Source organism: Equus caballus, chromosome 17 (assembly GCF_041296265.1).
Source record: "Equus caballus isolate H_3958 breed thoroughbred chromosome 17, TB-T2T, whole genome shotgun sequence".
NCBI classification, from domain to species: Eukaryota; Metazoa; Chordata; class Mammalia; order Perissodactyla; family Equidae; genus Equus; species Equus caballus.
Window position 1 is genome coordinate 46,891,956 of NC_091700.1, and position 8,434 is coordinate 46,900,389.

General features: G+C 40.0%; 1 long non-coding RNA gene across 2 annotated transcripts; it reads right to left on the bottom strand.

Moving 5' to 3' along the window:
• Nucleotides 1–2,192: 2,192 nt before the first annotated feature.
• On the bottom strand, nt 2,193–8,027 carry LOC138918520 (uncharacterized). Of its 2 annotated transcripts, none has more exons than XR_011427973.1 (4): nt 7,734–8,027; nt 7,019–7,183; nt 4,376–4,409; nt 2,193–3,945 (listed from the first exon to the last, which is right to left on the bottom strand). It is a non-coding gene; the product is annotated as an uncharacterized lncRNA (long non-coding RNA). The 2 variants fall into 2 exon arrangements; XR_011427972.1 differs by having other exon boundaries at nt 4,330–4,409; nt 7,734–7,936.
• Nucleotides 8,028–8,434: the final 407 nt, after the last annotated feature.

The following is an 8,434-nucleotide window of genomic DNA, read 5'->3' on the forward strand; positions in this document are numbered from 1 at the left end:
AATATTTTGAGATACGCGCCACAGCTGTAACATGACATAAAATTACCTGTGATTTGTAATTGTGATGGTCACAGGTCCTGTTAATGTTATTGTAGTTTGTTGCTTACGTTCATAATGGAAGGAAATGCCAAATTTCGATCAGAGGTTAGTAAGAATAAAGATGCAATTTTCCCATTCACGTTCTGTAATTCTGTCTAGAGATCCGTTAGCGGTCAGACTCAGGGTAAGACCTTCCAGCAGAAAGGAGCTTGGCTGTGGTTAAAGCAAACTCTTTCAGGACAAGCACATTGGGCTTTAGGCAGCATCCTGGAAGGACTGGACAGGAACAAACAGCCCAAGAGAGCATCGTAACCCAGAAACCAGGCCAAGGAGATGACAGCAACAAAGCCTCATCTTCAAGCCCTGGCCACAGCTGTGGCGATGTAATAAACCCAGGCTGGCAGTAGAGACAGACCTTGAAGCTGTGACCACTCCTATTCATTCTAGGCATCTCTTAGCAGCCCCCAAAACAGGGAGGTCTTTCTAAGCCTGGAGGAGTGGTTATTGACCATTCTCCTGGGTTGGTACTTGAAGGGAGGGCTCTTTCATCTACCAGACTGAAGTCAGGGGGTAGAAACAGGTCCCAAACTGTTCCATTTGGCCCACATGTTACTATTATGATGATTATTTTAGGCTTTTTTCTCATCGCGGTATAATTTTATATAGGGAAATACACATATCTTAAGCACAATGAGTATTGACAACTCCATTATCCCAGAAGGTTTTCCTTTGTCCCTTTCTAGTAAAAACGTGGCCTTCCCTTGTTAAAGCAACCACTCTTCTGATTTTTATCATTATACATTAGTTTTGGGTATCCTTGGACTTCATATAAATGGAATTTACAGTGTGTACTGTTTCATGTTTGACTTCTTTCACTCAATATTCTGTTTTCGAGATTCATCCATGTTACTGGTGTGTATGTCAGAGGTTCATTCCTTTTCATTTCTAAATAGTATTCCACTGCACAGATATACCAAAATATATATGTAAAAGAATGTTTATATATTCTTTTGTTGATGAACATTTGAGTTATTTTCAGAAGTATTTTAGGCTCCTATGAATAAAGCTGCTGTAAAGTCTTTGGTGGTCATGCTTTTTTATTTCTCTTAGGTATATGCAAATGAATAGAATTGCTTTGTCATAGATAGGCAGACATAACAGTACAAGGAGCTACCAATGAGTGTTCCAAAGCAGTTATTCCATTTTACGTTCCCATCAGCAGTGTATGAGTTCCAGTTGTTTCATATCCTTGCCAACATTTGGTGTCATACTTTTAATTTCAGCTATTCTAGTGCGTATGAAATGATATCTTATTGTAGTTTTAATTTGCCCTTCTCTGATGAAAATTGATGTTGAGTAAAACTCAACCTTCCCTCCACTGCCTTTTTGATCTTGTCAGTACTTGAGCTGGGTGAAAGTTTGGCTAAAGTTGTAGGTATTTTTCGTTCGGCTCTAGATTCAACACTGTCAGAGTCCTGGAATCCAGTTACCACAGGAACATACGGTATTATGTTATTTCCTCTCTGCTTATCATACTCTTCTTTACTGTGGTCTTCTCAGCAAAGTTTGGGTTTGGAGGGAGAATTGTTGAGCCAACTCTGTTTATCAAGACTTTCTTGTGTCCACTGCTCTTTGCTAGCTCCATATAAAAGCATGATTTAAATTTTGCAAGGGTTTTTCTTTTTGTTACCACGAGAGCAAAGGGCTTTCATATCCTTCTACAACTGAGTGGAAGTAGTATTTTCCTTTTCTCTTTTTCTAGTTTTCGAATTAATTGACAACAATTACAAATTAGGAAAACCTAATTTGGAAAGAAATATGCAGAATTCCAACGTATTTGAAAGCAGGTTCTCTTGAATCTACTAGTCCTGTAGTCCTGTGTATGGTAATTAGTCACAGCCAAGCAGAGGCTGCCCCTTACTCAAGGTGGACACCTTCCACTTCATCCCAGTTCCTCGACTCCCTTCATCCAGCCCAAGTTACATTACCCGTAATTCCGGTCTTTTGGATATTCATCACCAGCTCTATGTATCAGGGCTGAAGGAAAGTCCTACAGCAGGGGTAATAACCAAATTCTCATCCATTTTGTAACTGAACTCAGAGGGTTCGTCTCTTGGTGAATGCAGAGCCAAAAAGCACAACCTAGGCAGAAGTAGGTGAGGAAACAGGTTTATTACTTGCACAAACAATGGAGAACAACTGGGATATTTCCCCAAAGCAGTGTCTCTCTGAGCTAAGTGCTGGCTGAGATTTTATACACGAGAGAGCAGATGATAACAGGTTTATTTGTAACCAGTGTGTAACAACTGTGCTCATTCAGGGTGTATGCATATCAGGTAAACATGCTACTACGTACATTGCATGAACTGAAAATGGCTGCTTGGATCCTCCCAGAGAAGGAGAATTTAAGATGTTAAAGAGTTAAGGTATCTTTAGGGTGCATGGAGCTGGGACAATTTGCAGGAGTTTTGCTGCAAACATGTGAGTTTCTCTGAAAAATAGCAACATCTGCAAAACAAGGACATCAGTTTCTGCAAAACAGAACACATAGTTTCTTCTTGTTCTGAAAAACTTTTGACAGACCGTGTTAATTATGGATAATATCCTCAATGACCCTTTCTTTGCCCGGTTCCCTGGTCACAATTTAAACCTATAGGCAATAAAAATTAGGTCAAAAACATCTTGAGTGACTGATAATCTTTTTGGTTCACATTTCTAATCACATTTGGCAGATAATTTACCTTCCCAACAACAAATCAGGAGTAACTGCAAGTAGGGATCTCTTGATCTGGGATAGAATTTCCCTGCTCTGGGAAGATACAGAAACTCAAAGTCTGGAGAAGCCACCCTTAAGTCTCCATGCTGTGAGTTGTTAGCCCTGAAGTATTGTCCCTTGATGGACAGGTGACAATTAAACAGACCTGGCATTATCTTTGAACTTTCTTTCAAAACAACATCAATATTCCTCTTAGAACCTTCTCAGCTTGGTTTGAAAGTCACCATTATAGGAGGTCCTTGCCTTAAAATTCTCCACTCCTAGGACTTCTAATCTGTATCAATTTCAAGCAAGAAGTCCCAGCCTATTTCCCATGTGTATACTCTTCACATCTTCTGAACTTAGGATGCTCCCAAACTATGCCCAAGTTGGGTACATTTAAATGAAGACAAGCATCTTTTTTGAATTCTCAAAGAATCCTTTTATCCAAAATAGCACGGAGTCTCACATTGAAAGATCACTAGCAAAGAGCTATCAAGAAAACATTTTAAAACTCATGATTAGGACTTTTAAATGATATGCTTTAACCAGCACCAAAATTCATTCTTGTAACTAAACTATTATTTTGTATGACTGTTCTGCAACCAATCATGAGCTTCTAGGGCACAGAGACTGCATCTTGTGCATCACGTGACCCCAGTACTCAGCCTAGATATATATATCAGATATGTATCAGATATATAGTGGAAGTTCAATGAATACATGTTGAATGAACAGACTGTGAGAAGTCATCTTTTCTGAATTATGCTAGATGCAAGCTCAGAAAATCTGAGGAGCTCAAAAGATACTCTATTGCTGATTTCTGAAAGTAATGGGTGAAAAGATTTCAAAACCATATGTCTAGACTGTAACAGACCTAGAATGTCCTATTAAGACTTAGGCACTCATGAGGGGGCAGCACAGGGGGAAAACTCAGCAGAAAGAACCTTTCCGTCCTTTGTTAACTATAAAATCCGTGGCTCTCCAGGAAGTGGCCCTCCTCTGGTGAGGCTCCCTGCCGTACAGGGTTCATCTGGTGGACGTTTACATGTCAGCGCATGTTCCCTGGGAAGGAATAGCAAGGGAAGGAATGCCGTAGGAATTTCAGGCCCTAAGAGATGACTATCCAGGTAGCTCAATGGTAGCAAAAGCTGTGGGAAATGGACAAATGGACGAAATTAGTGGGGATTTTCAAGCAGTATCCAATTTACCTTTCTCGGTGACATTTTACAATGTGCGTATTTTACTTGATTTAGAGCCACATCCCATTCACAATGGCCCATTGTTGAAGCAGCTTCTCTGCTTCCTCCTCCTAAATTCTAAATACTTTGGCGAGGTTGGCACATCCTCCACCCACATTACCCACAGACCTTTTCACTGGAGAGTCTAATGTCTTAAGTAATGCATGAGATGACAAATTAGCTTGAAATGATTCCCCTTACCTATTTTTACATAGAGCTGATTTCTATTTGACTATAAATAGAAAAAAATGGGAAAAAAGATAACTAGGAAAACCTGATTTTTAAAATTCTCACATTAAATCAGATTATAAATGATAGAGAACTGGGCTTGGAGGTAGACCTTGAGCAAGTTGCTTGTGCCTCCGTTGTATCGTCTGTTAAAGAGGAAGACAGGAGTCAATGATTAAATTGTCATTTTAGGATTGACACTAAAATATAACATTTTCTACCAGCCTTAAATTTTTTTAAATAAATTTTTAATTAAAGTTTAAAGTATATAAAGAAAAGTGCACAAATTATGATTATCTTGCCTAAAGAATTATCACAAAAGAAACTCAACTATCTAAGCACCGTCTTGGGGGCTGGCCCTGTGGCGCAGCGGTTAAGTGCGCACGTTCCACTTTGGCGGCTCGGGGTTCACCCGTTCGGATCCCGGGTGCGGACATGGCACCGCTTGGCATGCCATGCTGTGGTAGGCATCCCACATATAAAGTAGAGGAAGATGGGCACGGATGTGAGCTCAGGGCCGGTATTCCTGAGCAAAAAGAGGAATATTGGCAGCAGATGTTAGCTCAGGGCTAATCTTCCTCCAAAAAAAAAAATTATAAGCACTAACTTGATGAAGAATCACACATGACCAGCATCCCAAGCTGCCCTCATGGCCCACTTAATCACCACCCCCTTGGTCCTTCCCAGATGTAACCACTATGTTTACTTCTAACACCACGTATTAGTTTGCTTTTGAACATTATAAAAATGAAATGATACCGTATGTATTTTTTATATCTGTAAGCCATATATTGATCTATAATTTGGTGCTAATCAAAATTCAGATTTGCTAACACAGATGACCAAAATATTGGGCCTTTGTGCCTAGGCTTCTGTGTCATTCAGGATTAATCAGGAGAGAAAAAAAATGACTATGTATTTTGAGTGGAGAGATATTTAAAATAGAAAGTTAGAAAGAATTGGAAGAGCTGGTAGAGCAAAGGTCAGGAGGTCACTTTAGGAGACCTGGAGATGCAGGGATCGCAGGGTGGCCTCAGCTGCCTGTCTAAAGGAACCCCAGAGCCAGGGGAAGCCATCAGCGATGATCTCAACTCCCTGCCCATGGCTGTCCCAAGAGGAAAATCCCCTCTCCTCTTCTGCCTTCCACATCTCATAAAAGTTCCCATCACTGGCAGATTTAACCCAGAATTCTAGTGGAAAGGGATTCAGGAAAATGCCATTCTGGATGACTCTCTGTGATGCAGGAGAGGATACAGAAAGGGGCAGTGATGATGCTGAGCTGAAATAATCATTTGGCAGAAGCTTAGACAGTTTTAAATTAACTGATGGAAGAGAATTGGGGTCTGTGTACATTTCTGACCTGCTAGTCTCTCCTAAGTCTCTCCAACACAAATCCTATAGGGCCTTCGAGCGACACTTGAAAGCCTGCTTCTAGTTTACTTCTTTCAAGACCAGTGAATTAGAAGGCCCTCTTCTCTTCTCTTTGCAGATTGCACAAGGCAGCTTTTGAAGAAAAGCAAGCCTGGGTATGATCATCTAAGGGTCCCCAGAATTAGAGCAATATGAAACTTATCATATTGAATGTGGCCACTTCCCACTGACCATGTCTCTGATGGTGAGACATTCTCTTAGGGGAAGACACAGTTGAAAATAATTACTATTTGTGATCCTCTGCTAACAGAAATGGTTATCTCCCCTCCCCTAGGTTTCCAGCCTTAGAGGCTGCCCTGTCTTCAGAGAGGAATTACTTGAGAGGTAGGAGTTTTGTATGCTTGCTTTTTTGTGCATCTAAATATCCTGACAATATAATCTCCAGAGAGTCCCAGTAACCAGGCAACACAAGACATGCTCCAATTGTGAGGTCCTCAATCCACTTTTTCTGTGCTATTCTAGTTCAAAATAAGAATATCAAAGGCAGAACTGCAAAATTAGATGTGGATCTTTATTACTACAAGCAGATACTGAATACAACACCCCCCCCCAACCCCCACCGCCTTTACTGCTGATCAGAAATTCTGGGATAAGTGCTTTTAAAAAGATTAGAACAACAAATATCACCTAAGTATAAGATCAAAGCCAGTTCCCTGTTTTTCTTACAGGAAAAAAAATAGAAGGAGATAGCTTTTGTCTGGTGACAGTTTATTTTAACCCAGACACTTTCTCTGTTTGTAATTTAGTCTCATTTGTGTTTTCAGAAGCATTGCCAATTCGGATGGGTTTCTTGGGCAGGGACTAATGGACAAGGTTAAACATCACTGTTCTGGTGCCTACAATCCTTAAGAGTCTGGTAGGACCTGAGCTGGTAAAATAAACTTGGAGAGGGCCGTCTGGACTCGCTTTTCTAGAGACAAAATGAGCATAAATAAGCATAAAGTCAACAGGCTTCCTGGCCCAAGGTCAGAGGCAACCCGGGGACATGGTTTTACAGAGGAAGATACCATGTATAGCACATCTGCTAGAAAAGCAAAGAATTGGACCTTCAGTCTTTTAATCATCAGGGTATTACAAGGAAAAGTGGTCCAGATTGGCTCTGACCTTGTCAGCACTTTTTATAATAAATGCTTCGTTTACTGGAAATTTGGCTATCAAGTTGCAGAAGATAAACATGACCCTCAAACGCAAGGTCAGACCACAGCATTTATAATTCCCTTCTGTTAGCTAAACACACACAGCCCTAACTATCCAGATGAAGGGGGTTATTGTTTTCCCAAATGGTGCCTCCATCTCTAGCGATCTACAAAGTACTTTTTCACACCTCATCTTACCACTACAGTGTGTGTGCCCCTCTTACACAGATGAGTTGAACTGGAAATAGTTTCATTTGTCAGCTTTAAGTATCTTCCTTTCTTCTCTGGACAGCATTAGTTTCCATGTGGCCTAACAGACATTGTTGTCATTTGGCTCTTCCATGACAGGACATCTATAGAGGAGCAACAGACTAGAGTTATCTCAGTTCCTACACTTTACATGAGAGTCCCTCAGCCTCCCTGAGTTTCAGCTCCTTCATGTGTGTGCTCTAGATTTGTTGTTAAAACTATGGGAGTCCTCACCGACTGATAAGGAATGGTCAGAATGCGATTGTGTGGCTAGGGGACTTTTATACCTAGTGGTGGGAGTATGAATTAGTGTGACTTTTTGTTGGCATTATGTAATCCAATTTAAAATGTATATACCATTTTATACAGAAAATGTTATATCTAATAAATTATTCCAATGAGACAATCACAAAAATATGCAAAGATATACAAAGATATTCATCACAATTAGAAACAACCTAAACATCCGTCAACATGAGACTAGTTAGAAAAGACATGGTATATTCATACAAGAGAATCTATGCATCTACTGAAAAGAATCAGGGAGATTTATACTTGCTGACTTGAAGAGAAACTCCCTGACATATTTTGAGAGAAAAGGCATTACAAAGCAGCACAGTTGATATAATTCCATTGTGTAAATCAAATACATACCAGCCCTGCTGTGATTCCAGTCTCAGCAGTGTCTCGCATTCACAGAAACAGCCCAGCTACCAAAAGGCATTACAAAGTAATTTCGGCCTTTGTTCTCAACTTTCAGAGAACATTAAAGAACATGCAATTCCTCACCCACAGCACCACATCTTAAAATATCCTCTGTAGCCACCTTTTCATCTTGTTCTCTCTCACACTGTAATAGCTCCTGAAGGCTCTCTTTCCTCAATAGCCTTTTCAAGTCTCAACCACAAACTTCACCCCCGAGTTGATCAACCACTTCTCTTTTTGTCCTTTCTCCCTCTTCCTTTGGTTCTCTCTTTAGTTATTACCATAATCTGAATAATAAGGTAGAGAGAGAAGAAAATACCAAGGGAACAAAATTTCCTTCTCAGGAAGTAGGTGGAAAAAGATTGACTATGCGTATACTGCAATGTCTTAACCTTGTAGCAAGTGCAAACTTATTATACTGAATTTATACATAGAAGTGTCTGCAAGGATGTTGACAAAATCCTTCACAATGATCTCAATTGGGATTTCCCCCTGAATTTTGCTTTTAACTTCATATCTCTACTTCTCCCTCTTTGAATTATTCATAATAAACGTGAATATGTTTTGTTTATAATCAGAAGGGAGAAATAAACTCCTAGCCACATATAAAAAAGGGATTGTAGTAATGTTTACAAAGAGTAATGAATATG